Here is a 14,765-nt window from a genome sequence, read left to right on the forward strand (position 1 = left end):
AGACAGTATGGTACTGGCACAAAAACAGAAAGATAGATCAATGGAATAGGATAGAAAGCCCAGAGATAAACCCATGCACATATGGTCACCTTATCTTTGATAAAGGTGGCAGGAATATACAGTGGAGAAAGGACAGCTTCTTCAATAAGTGGTGCTGGGAAAACTGGACAGGTACATGTAAAAGTATGAAATTAGATCATTTCCTAACACCATACACAAAAATAAGCTCAAAATAGATTAAAGACCTAAATGTAAGGCCAGAAGCTATCAAACTCTTAGAGGAAAACATAGGCAGAACACTCTATGACATAAATCACAGCAAGATCCTTTTTGACCCACCCCCTATAAAAATGTAAATAAAAATAAAAATAAACAAATGGGACCTAATGAAACTTCAAAGCTTTTGCACAGCAAAGTAAGCCATTAACAAGACCAAAAGACAACCCTCAGAATGGGAGAAAATATTTACAAATGAAGCAACTGACAAAAGATTAATCTCCAAACTTTATAAGCAGCTCATGCAGCTCATATCAAAAAAACAAACAACCCAATCCAAAAATGGGCAGAAGACCTAAATAGACATTTCTCCCAAAGAAGATATACAGACTGCCAACAAACACATGAAAGAATGCTCAACATCATTAATCATTAGAGAAATGCAAATCAAAACTACAATGAGATATCATCTCACACCAGTCAGAATGGCCATCATCAAAAAATCTAGAAACAATAAATGCTGGAGAGGGTGTGGAGAAAAGGGAACACTCTTGCACTGCTGGTGGGAATGTGAATTGGTTCAGCCACTATGGAGAACAGTATGGAGGTTCCTTAAAAAACTACAAATAGAACTACCATATGACCCAGCAATCCCACTACTAGGTATATACCCTGAGGAAACCAGAATTCAGAAAGAGTCATGTACCAAAATGTTCATTGCAGCTCTATTTACAATAGCCCGGAGATGGAAACAACCTAAGTGCCCGTCGTCGGATGAATGGATAAAGAAGATGTGGCACATATATACAATGGAATATTACTCAGCCATAAAAAGAAACGAAATTGAGCTATTTAAAAAGAAACGAAAATTGAACTATTTGTAATGAGGTGGATGGACCTAGAGTCTGTCATACAGAGTGAAGTAAATCAGAAAGAGAAAGACAAATACCGTATGCTAACACATATATATGGAATTAAAAATAAAAGTCATGAAAAAGCTAGGGGTAAGACAGGAATAAAGACACCGACCTACTAGAGAATGGACTTGAGGATATGGGGAGGGGGAAGGGTAAGCTGTGATGGGGCGAGAGAGTGGCATGGACATGTATGCACTACCAAACGTAGAATAGATAGCTAATGGGGAGCAGCCGCATAGCACAGGGAGATCAGCTTGGTGCTTTGTGAGCACCTGGAGGGGTGGGAGAGGGAGTGTGGAAGAGAGTGCGATGCAAGAGGGAAGAGATATGGTAACATATGTATATGTATAACTGATTCTTTGTTGTAGGGCACAAACTAACACATCATTGTGAAGCAATTATACTCCAATAAAGATGCAAAAAAAAAAAAAGAAAAAGAGGGAGAGGACTCAAATCAATAAAATCAATGAAAAAGAAGTTACAACACACACCACAGAAATACAAAGCATCCTAAAAGACTACTACAAGCAACTCTATGCCAATGAAATGGACAACCTGGAAGAAATGGACAAATTCTTAGAACGGTATAACCTCCTAAGACTGAACCAAGAAGAAATAGAAAATATGAAAAGACCAATCACAAGTAATGAAATTGAAACTGTGATTAAAAATCTTCCAACAAACCAAAGTCCAGGACCAGATGGCTTTACAGGTGAATTCTGTCAAACACTTAGAGAAGAGCTAACACTCATCCTTCTCAAACTCTTCCAAAACATTGCAGAGGAAGAAACACTCCCAAACTCATTCTATGAGGCCACCATCACCCTGATATCAGAACCAAAGACATCACAAAAAAAGAAAATTACAGACTAATATCTCTGATGAATATAGATGCAAAAATCCTCAACAAAATACTAGCAAACAGAATCCAACAACACATTAAAAGGATCATATAACATGATCAAGTGGGATTTATCCCAGGGATGCAAGGATTCTTCAATATATGCAAATCAATCAACGTGATTCACCATATTAACAAATTGAGGAATAAAAACCATATGATCATCTCAATAGATGCAGAAAAAGCTTTTGAGAAATGTCAACACCTGTTTATGATAAAAACTCTCCAGAAAGTGGGCATAGTGGAAACTTACCTCAAAATAACAAAGGCCATATACGACAAACCCACAGCAAACATCATTCTCAATGCTGAAAAACTGAAAGCGTTTCCTCTAAGATCAGGAACAAGACAAGGATGTCCATGCTCACTACTACTATTCAACACTGTTTTGGTCGTCCTAGCCATGGAAATCAGTGAAGAAACAGAAATAAAAGGAATACAAATTGGCAAAGAAGAAGCAAAACTGTCACTGTTTGCAGATGACATGATACTCTACATAAAGAACCCTAAAGATGCCACCAGAAAACTACTAGAGCTAATCAATGAATTTGGTAAATTTGCAGGATACAAAATTAATGCACAGAAATCTCTAGCATTCCTATACACTAATGATGAAAAATCTGAAAGAGAAATTAAGGAAACACTCCCATTTACCATTGCAACAAAAAGAATAAAATACCTAGGAATAAACCTACCTAGAGAGACAAAAGACCTGTATTCAGAAAACTATAAGACACTAATGAAAGAAATTAAAGATGATACAAATAGATGGAGCGATATGCCATGTTCTTAGATTGGAAGAATCAATATTGTGAAAATGACTATACTACCCAAAGCAATCTACAGATTCAATGCAATCCCTATCAAATTACCAATGGCATTTTTTACGGAACTAGAACAAATCATCTTAAAATTTGTATGGAGAGACAGAAGACCCCGAATAGCCAAAGCAGTCTTGAGAAAGAAAAATGTAGCTGGAGGAATCAGGTTCCTTGACTTCAGACTATACTACAAAGCTACAGTAATCAAGAGAGTATGGTACTGGCACAAAAACAGAAATATAGATCAATGGAATAGGATAGAAAGCCCAGAGGTAAACCCACACACATATGGTCCCCTTATCTTTGATAAAGGAGGCAAGAATATACAATGGAGAAAAGACAGCCTCTTCAATAAGTGGTGCTGGGACAACTGGACAGCTACATGTAAAAGAATAAAATTAGAACATCCCCTAACACCACACTCAAAAATAAGCTAAAAATGGATTAAAGACCCTAATATAAGGCCAGACACTATAAAACTCTTAGAGGAAAACATAGGAAAAATACTCCATGACATAAATCACAGCAAGATCCTTTTTGACCCACCTCCTCGAGAAATGGAAATAAAAACAAAAATAAACAAATGGGACCTAATGAAACTTAAAAGTTTTTGCACAGCAAAGGAAACCATAAACAAGATGAAAAGACAAGCATCAGAATGGAAGAAAATGTTTGCAAATGAAGCAACTGACAAAGGATTAATCTCCAAAATTTACAAGCAGCTCATGCAGCTCTGTATCAAAAAAACAAATAACCCAATCCAAAAATGAGCAGTAGACCTACATAGACATTTCTCCAAAGAAGACATACAGATGGCCAAGAAGCACATGAAAAGCTGCTCAACATCACTAATTATTAGAGAAATGCAAATCAAAACTACAATGAGGTATCACCTCATACCAGTTAGAATGTGCATCATCAGAAAGTCTACAAGCAACAAATGCTGGAGAGGGTGTGGAGAAAAGGGAACCCTCTTGCACTGTTGGTGCGAATGTAAATTGATACAGCCACTATGGAGAACAGTATGGAGGTTCTTTAAAAAACTAAAAATAGAAGTACCATATGACCCAGCAATCCCACTCCTGGGCATATACCCAGAGAAAACCATAATTCAAAAAGACTCATGCACCCCAGTGTTCATTGCAGCACTATTTACAATAGCCAGGTCATGGAAGCAACCTAAATGCCCATTGACAGATGAATGGATAAAGAAGATGTGGTACATATATACAATGGAATATTACTCAGCCATAAAAAGGAATGAAATTGGGTTATTTGTAGAGATGTGGATGGATCTAGAGACTGTCATACAAAGTGAAGTAAGTCAGAAAGAGAAAAACAAATATATATTAACGCATATATGTGGAACCTAGAAAAATGGTACAGATGAACCGGTTTGCAGGGCAGAAATAGAGACACAGATGTAGAGAACAAACGTATGGACACCAAGGGGGGAAAGTGGCTGGGCCGGGGAGGTGGTGGTGTGATGAATTGCGAGATTGGGATTGACATGTATACACTAATATGTATAAAATGGATAACTAATAAGAACCTGCTGTATAAAAAAATAAAATTCAAAAATTCAAAGAAAAAGAATATATGCATTATGCATAAGTAATGAAAAAAGAATATCACTAGAGATCTACATCATTAGAAGGATTAAGAGAATACAAAAAAACAACTTTTTGCTAAAAAAAAAAGAAAAAGAACTGCAGAATCAAAAAATATTTTCAACAACCTTAATAAAACTTTGGCATATGTATTTTGATGGTGAGATCATGCATTCATTAAATAAATGATTCAATGTTGTGTCCCCAGAGTCTAGAACAATGCCTGGAAAGAGTAGGTGGTAAAAACAGTTTATGTAAATAAATAAAATACATAAATATTTATTATACCAAAAGTAATATGATAAGGTTTATGGTAATGTAGAGAAAGAATTTTAAGGCAGTGCCCAATCCTATTTCTTTTGTATCTTGCCAGTTCTTCCTTCCCAGGGTCTTGTTATGTGTTGTCACTGTTTTCTTCACAATATCTTTAAATCCATAACTTTCGGTTTGTCTGGTAACATTTAACCTCGCCTGTATCCTCTGGGATACCTCCAGTTTCTTGGCTCTTGTGCCTGTCAGTTTCATCTTGCTTTGTTCACTTTAAAGATATCAGGTTTATCTTTCTTAGACCACATTTTCTTTCCACGAGTTATCTTCCTAGGAACCTAAAAGGCTCCCTATTTCTTACCACATAAAATCCAAACCCTTTAGACCAAGATAGAAAAATTCTAGATCTGAGTTCTTATTCCAATTCTCTCTCAAGTGTTTGACATTGATCAATTTATGCCACCTCTCTGGACTTCAGTTATCCTAGAGAACTGAGAAAAATTAAGCAGCAAGTCAGTCCTACAACAGTGAAGGCACCGAAGCAGAAATCCACTGGCTACGTTGGTGGAATAACCAGTAAACCATGTTGTATGGAATGAGAGGTAAGGATGAAAACATAACAAAATAATAAGTTAAAGGGTTGGAAAAACCTGGGAGAAAGCTTAGACTACTAGACAGAGACTTATGTACTTTGTTTTGTCAAACAATAAGAAAGCATTCAATGTTTTTGAGGAAGAGGTGTTATTCATATTCTTCCCTCAATTTTCAGGAAGGTATTCTTGAATAAAGCATCCAAAAAGTACATACAATTGGATCATGGTACAGGAGGTAAAACTTTTGGTTCAGAGTTGTAAATCAGCTCAATTTATGAGTTTGAAATCAATCAATTAAATTTGTAATTTAATTTTATTTAAATCAACTTATATGTTGTTACTAATTTAATATTTACTTAGAGTCATAAATCTAACTCTTTTTTTAGTGGGAGGGGGTCATCCACACATTGAGTTTATTGTAGAGAAAGGTAAGAGAAAATAGAGTTGGAGAAATAAAAGAGATGGAGACACAAGTAGATAAGGGTTTTCACACTGGGCCTCAGTAACCCTGCCAGGGATCCTCCAAATGTTTGAAAATCAAGAAGTCGATCTTGCCAGCCATTTCCACGTTGTAAATCTTCTGGCAGGGTTCATAGCTTTCCATACGTTGTAAATCAAAGTTCTATTCTTCATCCTAACTAGTTCATTCTTTCTGCTCATGGGAACACTTATTCTTGAAATGCCAACAGAGCATATACACAGTTTTGATGAACAAAACCCTAGAGAAAAACTGATTGCCCCAGCTGTAAGGGAAAAAAGAAGAGGAGTTCTGAGCATTTGTCTATTGAGAGAGTAGGCTCCCCAGGCTAAAGGGCAGACACAAGAATTATTTTAAAATTTTAGCAAATCAAATTGAGCATTATGTAAAAAACATAATATATCATAACCAACAGGTGTTATCTCAGGGATGCAAGGTTAATTTAACATCTGAAAATCAATGTAATTCATCATATTAATTGATTAAAGCAAGAAACCATATAATTATTTCAGTAGATGCAGTGAAAGCATTTGACAAAACTGACCACCATTTCATGATTAAAAATTCTCAGAAAACTAGAATTAAAAAGGAATGTCCTTAACCCAATTAAGAGCTCCTATGAAAAAACTCCAGCTAACATCAAACTCAGTGATATAAAGCTCAGTGCTTTCCAGCTAAGATCACGAACAAGGGAACTATGCTCTCTCCATTTTAATATTGTACCTTAAATCCAAGACAGTGCAACAAGATACAAAAAAGAGATAAAAGTCATGCAGAATAGACAAGAAGTAAAAAATGTTTTTATTGCAGACAACATGGTAGCATATGTAGAAAACCCTAAGGAATCCACAAGAAAGCTATGAAAACTAATAAGTGAATTCAACAGGGTTGTGATACCCAAGGTCACTATTATAAAAATCAAGTGCATTTCTATTTCTTAGGAATAAAAAATATGAAATGAAATTTAGAAAATACCTGCATTCACAAAAACATAAAAAAATATAGAAAAATTTAAAGAAAGAGTTACAAGATTACATTGCTGAAAACAAATGAAACTAGACCTAAACAAATCGAGCAATACACCATGCTCATAGATGGAAGACCCAATATTGTTAAGATGTTAATCCTCTCCAAACTGATCCCTAGATTCAATGCATTCTTAATCATAATCCTAATTGGGACTTTTAAAGCAAATTGACAATATAAATTTAACGTATCAAAAGTCAAAAGACATAGAATAACCAAAGCAATATTGTTGAAGAGAATAAAATTGTAGTACTTAGACTACCTCATTTCAAAATTTAATATAAAGCTACAATAATCAAGACAGTGAGGTACTGGCCTAAGGACAGACATACAGATCAATGGAACAGAATAGAGACTATACAAACAGACTCATACTTGTATGGTCAACTGACTTTTGGCAAAGTTTCCAAGGTAATTTAATTGGGAAATGATAGTCTTTTCAACAAAGGGGGATGGAAAAAATGACTAACTATATAGGGGGAAAATGAATATCAACCATTATCTTACATCATACATAAGAAAAATCAGCTCAGAATGGTGGTTCCTAAATAAAGGAACTAAAACTGTTAAACTCCTATTTGAAAAACAGAAGAAAATTTTTGTGGCATTCAGTGAGCCCCAAAGCACAAACTGTAAAAGAAAATCATAGATAAAATAGATTTCATCAAGATTAAAAACATTTCCTCTTCAAAGTCATAGTTAATAAAACAAAAAGTTAGTCACAGACTGGGAAAAATTTTGATTTGCAGTCTATATATTCAACTAAGGGCTTGTGTCCAGACTATATGTTTTTCAAACTCAATAATAATAAGATCAATCATCAAAAATATGATAAAATATTTAAACAGACACTTCATAAAAGAAGACATTCGAATGGCTCATAAGCACATGGAAAGATTCTCAATGATCACCAGTCATTAGGGAAATGCAAGTTAAAACCACAATGTGATACTACTACACATCCATCAGAAGGATTAATATTTAAAAGATTGAGGGACTTCCCTGGCGGTCCCGTAGTTAAGACTTCACCTTCCAATGCAGGGGGTGCGGTTTTGATCCCTGGTGGGGGAGCTAATCTTGCAGCCAAAAAACCAAAACATAAAAGCGAAGCAATATTGTAACAAATTCAATAAAGTCTTTAAAAATGGTCCACATCAAAAAAACTTTAAAAAAATAAATAAATAAAACTAAAATATTGAAAATAACAAGTGTGGCAAGGATATGGAACATGTGGAACTCTATATTGCTGCTGGAAATGGAAATAATACAGCCACTTTGGAAAGTTATATGTATCTCATAAAGTTAAACAAATATTAACCATGTGGCTGAGTAACTTCACTCTTAGGTATTTACAAAAGAAAAATGGAGACATGTGTCCACACAAAACCTATCTGTAAGTGTCATAGAAGCATCATTCATAACAGCTAAAAAGTATAAACAATCCAAATGTCCATCAACTTATGAGTGGATAAGAAAATGTTATTATATCATACCATGATATACTACAGGCCAATAACAAAAGAATCAACTATGAATACACACAATAACATGGATAAATCTCAAAAACATTATTCTAAGTAAAAAAGTCAAAGCAGGAGACTATGTTCTGTATAATTCCATTTATAGAAAATTTTAGAAAATGCAAAACTATAAGGACAGAAAGCAGATCTGATATTACTTGTGGTCAAAGGCAGGGAGAGAACAGGTCTGTTGGCCCTGTTCAAGGGCAACAGGGCACAAGGAGATTATTTAAGGTGAGGGAACTATTGTACATCTTGACGTTGTGATGATTTCATGATTGAAGACAATTACCAAGCTTCAACAAACTATGCGCTTAAAATTGGTAAATTTTATTATAGGTAAATCGTATCTTACAAACAAAAAGAAGACAGGAAAAAAATCTGTATTAAGTTTAACATCACAGTATTGTGTCATAGGTCCTATTCATGGCCTCCCCTCTCTCTCCACGAAGAAGAGCCACTTATACATATCAGGAATAAAAATGCAGTTACCCCCTCCATTCTCAACACACTTCAAATGGGTCTTGCAAGACCCTTCCCTGACCTTGCCCACACAGACCTTTTTTTTTTCCCAAACAATCTGAATCTGTAGTTGACACCATGATACCAATCAGACCTAAATTCACAGCTCTCAAGACATTTGCTAGCCCTTACTCCCCAAGCCCCCCAAAATCATAATTAGACAACTGAAAAAATAGTGAAAATTTTAGGTTCTGCCTAAATTGCAAAAACTTTATCTCTCAGAGTCTGTGGATTTTACCTGACAGCCAATAATTCTCTTCAAGAATCTTGGCTAGTGAGACCAGTGTCTCATTTACTTTCATACCTAATACAATGTTTAGCTCAGTTCCTCACAAGGAGTAGGTTCCCAGGAAATGTTTTGTTCAAGTTTTCCTTAACATGATAGTTTTAGAACCTGAGCTTCAATAGGAAAAAAAGTACTGCATATTTATTATTTCTAAATCTCAGAAAAAGCATAAATACAAGTTACTTGTTTTCAAATGTTGGTGTGCATTTAGAAAGATGTTTGACAACCAGAGAGGTGCTGGTCTACATAGCCTAGGTGAAACAGGATGATGCTTAGAAAACTTTCAGTGGACTGGGGTAATCTTATTTACGTATAAATTACAGGTGGTAGCACTGTAATCAATCTAGCGATGCATAATTAGGCACTTAGGTATTTTTATGCTATTGCTTGTAATTCCCATCATGAACTGTGTCAGGATAATAAATTTCTAAATATCAAATTTTAAGTGTTCAGTTAAATTCAACTCTCTCTGCTCAATATTAATTGAGCAGTTACTGTTAGCAATTATTATAGGAATAGCTATTTAACAATTAATGAGAAGATAGTCCCTCTCTCTGAGAACTTAAGAGTTTAGTGAAAGGGGAAAAGAAAAAATTTCAATAAAAGCATGATAAACATTGTTATGTTGCTAAATATAGGATGCTGTAAAGTCACAGTGGAGGTGCTCCTAACCCAGTCTTGCAGCCTAGGAAGCCTTCAGAAAGAGGGTTGATGTCAAGTTAGACACTAAGGATGAGGAGTTGGCCTGCAGGAGTGAGTGTAGCTGCAAGAGAGAATATGCACTATTCATAGAACTGCAAGTAGGAAATATAAATGGATATATTCAGAGTGAAGAGAGCTTCTATTGTATTAGAGAACACTTAGAATAAAAGGTTTTGCACATGGCACATTAGGCTTGATCCAGTGGGAGATGACATTTGACTTCACATTTTTACAGTGATACTACGACTATTTTGATAAAGTGATTTGTTTTTCATGAATTACCTTGTCTGTGTTCTAAGTGACTTTTGTACTTGAGTGCTGCATGTAGGTGGAATAACATTTCAAACAGTTAAAATTATGTACACTTATCTAAAACACAGAGGGTAGGCAAATGACAATCTTCACAATTTAGTGAACTAAATTTTCTAAGTAGTTTCATGGAAATCATGAAATCTCTTTACAGATCAATACATTTAGATCCAGAGGAAAAACATTCTCTAAAACCACCAGCATAATCCTTAGTCATGTGGCTTTAAAACACTTATAAAAATTGTATTGAAGAGATATATTTCAATAATTATTCATTGAATGAAAGGGATGACATATCACAAAGGTAAATCATTATCAGGCAGATGAAATAATATGAAGAAGCTTTCCCTATGCCCACCAAAGAATTGAATATCTAGTCCCACAACCACTAGAAATACCCAGGACTCTTTTATAAACTACAATTTTTGGCTGTTATCACAGGAAGCCCAATTGAAATAAAACAAAACAAAGAGATCCCTTCAATCTGAATTTTGACTTCTGAAATCTGGGCTAATGTGAGAATCGCCTTTGAGTACAGGATGGAAAGTAAGGTAAAAGTCTCCTAAGTGTCTCTTCTCCAAGATATGTCAACCCAATTCTTTATACACATTCAGATGCTATGCACTGCTCACTACTACATTATGTTGAACTCTGAGAAGAAAAGTTTTTAAGGTGGCATTTGCTTCTTTTTTAAGAACACTTTTTTGCTGAATTTTTTTTCAACAGGAAAGAAATTATCACACTGTTCAGTGTGATAATTGAATATCAATAAGAAAGTCAATGGCTCAGCAACATGATTGCAAAAAGAGTTTCATGAGATACTCTTCTTCTCAAACTTTCTAATCTTAAAATCCATTTAAGACCTGAGAAGTACTTCTTTAATATTAAAGACCTACCTTTAGTATCCAGATTCATAAGCTTCTCTCAATATAAGCAATTAATTAATGCATATATATTGTATACCTATTTTGTGTAAAATGATAAATAAACATAAAGATACGTATTTACTTGGATCTAGGTATTTTACTATTATGAAAATTTTACTCTTTCACTTAAGACAGGGTCTTTTCTGAGTGGGGAAATATGTCTTTGTAAACATTTTTATCAGAGGAAAGGAACAATAGGAATGTTTCACATAATGTTTGGCAGCAAGGCAAGCTATTCAATTCTCTAAAGGTCTGAGGAGTAAATTTGCTGGAGATCACATGCTGCCCTAGATGTGGTCAGAGCACAGACATTGATTCCATTCATAATTTGCCATGTGATTTTGAGTGTGCTACTTAACTCTGAATCTTGGTTTCTTTACCCATAAAATGTACATTCCTATTGTCATGGATCTTGTGAAAATTCAATGAGATTACTGTGAAGCACGTACTAGTTGCTTAATTGGGTTATTTCTTCTGGTGACATAGAGGGGTCCTATAAAGTTGCTGCTTTTCCTCAATAAGATGGAAAAAGGAAACTACAGAATATGAAAACAATTATATATACATATACTTTGATGGGACTCCTTAGTTTACTCTTTTAAAAAAAAGAGGGGGGCTTCCCTGGTGGTGCAGTGGTTGAGAGTCCGCCTGCCGATGCAGGGGATGCGGGTTCGTACCCCAGTTCGGGAGGATCCCACATGCCGCGGAGCGGCTGGGCCTGTGAGCCATGGCCGCTGGGCCTGCGCATCTGGAGCCTGTGCTCCACGGCGGGAGAGGCCACAACAGTGAGAGGCCCATGTATCGCAAAAAAAATAATAATAAAAAAATTTTTTTTAAATGGGAGAGGAGGACTGAAACTCTCAATTGCCTAAGCTGACACTAAAAAGTCCTACTTATAGAAGACAATAACGAATTCCAAGAGAAGACTATAATGATGTGGACAACTGAGTTCAGATGTACAGAAATTAAGACTCCCTCACAAAAGTGAAGACACATACCTCTGCAATTGCTCCCATGTCCAATGGGAAATAGACAGTCTCTGAAAGAGAAAAGTCAGTGTAGCTGAACTCTGGGTATCATTCTAGGTGCCTCTTGGAACAGCACTTTTAGATGTAGTTCTTTGTGACTGCCCTTGGATGACTTCTTCTCTAGCTTTAAGGACTTGAGTGTAGCTTCTTTAAAAAAAAAAAAAGAAAGAAAGAAAGCTTAAACCCTTTGAGGAGCCAAAGGAAAAGACAGAACCTTCTCCTATTTCAAGGTGTGTGACAACAGTGGGATGACTTCCACATCAAAAATGTCAAGGTGAGACCCCAGATACAAACCAAGATCAGTGCTGTTTACGGCAGCAGTAAAAGATGCAGCTGGAGGCCATCAGGTGATAGAGTATTGATTAGTTGATTAGCACCACTGATGGAGGCAAGGCAGGGGAAGAGACATGAACTAACACTAAATGAGCCTCCTCCTTCCTCTGCCTCTACCCCAACCCCTAACAGGCTGGATGTTTTACTAAGTGTAGCTCACTAAGGAGAAAAAATGTGCAAAATGAGAAGGGATTTGCAACCCAAGCAACTCCAAGGGAAAGGAATTTGGGGTCAGACTGCATTCTTTTACCATCTCCATTATTACTTTGATATATTACTAATTCATTCTGGAAAAGCTAGGGTTACATTTTTTGTGACTGAAATTATCTTATAACCTTTAGGAAAAAATAGTGACTAATCACTCTTTCTTCCATCATTAAACAAGTACCACAAAATACTTCTCAAATACACCTTTTTTTCAGCTCTCTTGCCTTTAATGAAAATAATGAACAACTCAATTTTATGTCACTTATCCAAAGTGTTTTACTGTTTCCTCAGACTATATACTTAACAAAAAGTACTATGAATGGAAGTAGAGTTTTTTTAATCCTTAAATGTTTACTTCCTTAGATGTTATATAATAATATTTCAGTTAATTCAGTTTTGCCCTTAAAATAACATAGTAAAAGTAATGAGAAGGTAAGATGCTAATAAAGAACTTGGTACATTTAAGGTACAGGAGGAAAAAATAAATTTTCTTATTTTGTCACCAAAACACCACTAAAAGTTAAATTTCATCCATGTGCTCACAAAAATCATGTTAATATGAAAGGGCTACTCTAATATTGTGACCCATTTTCTTTTAAAGGAAATATTGGGACAATAAAAATGCATTTTTTATATCTACAGATTAACTATTAGCATAAATTATATTTATTATAATTAGTGTTACCTATTTTAAGGCTGAATTCATAATGCACACATTTTGTCAATAATATACAGCACATTGCTTTGCTGACTGGGACATTTTATTTAATTAAGTCTCAAAATTAACTCTGATTTAATAAAATTAATTCAGAATGTTGAAAGATAGCAAAGGTGGAATCAAAGTTTATGAGAATTTAGTGTATATATATATATATATATATATATATTTTTTTTTTTTTTTTTTGCCCGTGCCCTGCAGCATGTGGGATCTTAGTTCCCTGACCAGGGATCAAACCCATGCCCCCTGCATTCGAAGCACAGAGTCTTCACCAGTGAACAGCCAGGGAAGTCCCGGTAGCTTATGTTTTTCTAATTTTCAATGATCCATCTACTTAAAAAGAGACTTGGGCCAGTTTATAAAAAATAATGAAGTTATAGAACTGGAATATTTTAACATAAAAATGAAAAGATCAATAATATAAGTGATCAGGGAGCAATAACTATATAAGGAAGTTTCAATTCTTAATATGATTAAAGCTTTTGTGAACAAAACATAGCTCTGTTTCCTTGGAGCCAAGGTAAAAAGGGAAATGTTACGCATTATATACAACTTATTTCACCTCATAAAAGGAAATATACCAGTAAATCAGAAGAAACTTTTTTAATATTTAAATTCTGTTAGGAGTTTGTTACATGGGTTATTATATAAGGACACCAAAGAACAAAATAAACAGCATAATAATTCAAAGGCATTCATGTATTTTCACCACTTTAAAAGAACATCAATATAAAGCCAGTTACAGAACGTTGATGTGTGTTTCTTTTGAGAAGTGTTTCTCTTGACTAGAAGTTTGAAAATAAATAATTCCAAAGAGGAATTTCTTTGTTGGTCTGTATTTGCCACAATTCACAAAACACTAGAAGAATTTTATAAATTCTGGACAATCTTGTTCAGTTCATTATGAAACAAATATCCATTAGATACTACAGTGATTACTCCTGTGTACACACATACACACAAGTTCTTTCTAACTCTAACAGATTGGGAGTAGATTCCCGGAGCACTGTGTTGAGGTTCATGTCCAGCCTCAGTGTGAAGGGGTGCTATGATAAATGAACAATGTCTGACGTTGGCAGAGAAGGGGAAAGTACATGTGCATGCCACATTTACACAACTCTCATTTCAGGAGCATTCCTATGTGTCTTGATTTTCCCCCATGTCATTTATCTCTGCAAATACCTTCAAACCAAGTTAGGATTGGAAAATCACAACACAGGTGCCAAATATCGTAACTAAACTCAGCATGTCTGGATACCATTGCCAATACATTTGTCCCACTGCCTGGAAAAAATGGTGTAACTCCTTGTCCAAGACAAACTCTTTTCTTAGTTTAGAAAAGCTGAACTTCTTCTGTATAACTTCTCATGCCTCAGTTCCCATTT

This window comes from Lipotes vexillifer, unplaced genomic scaffold, assembly GCF_000442215.2.
Source record: "Lipotes vexillifer unplaced genomic scaffold, Lipotes_vexillifer_v1.1 scaffold1743, whole genome shotgun sequence".
Classification (NCBI taxonomy): Eukaryota; Metazoa; Chordata; class Mammalia; order Artiodactyla; family Lipotidae; genus Lipotes; species Lipotes vexillifer.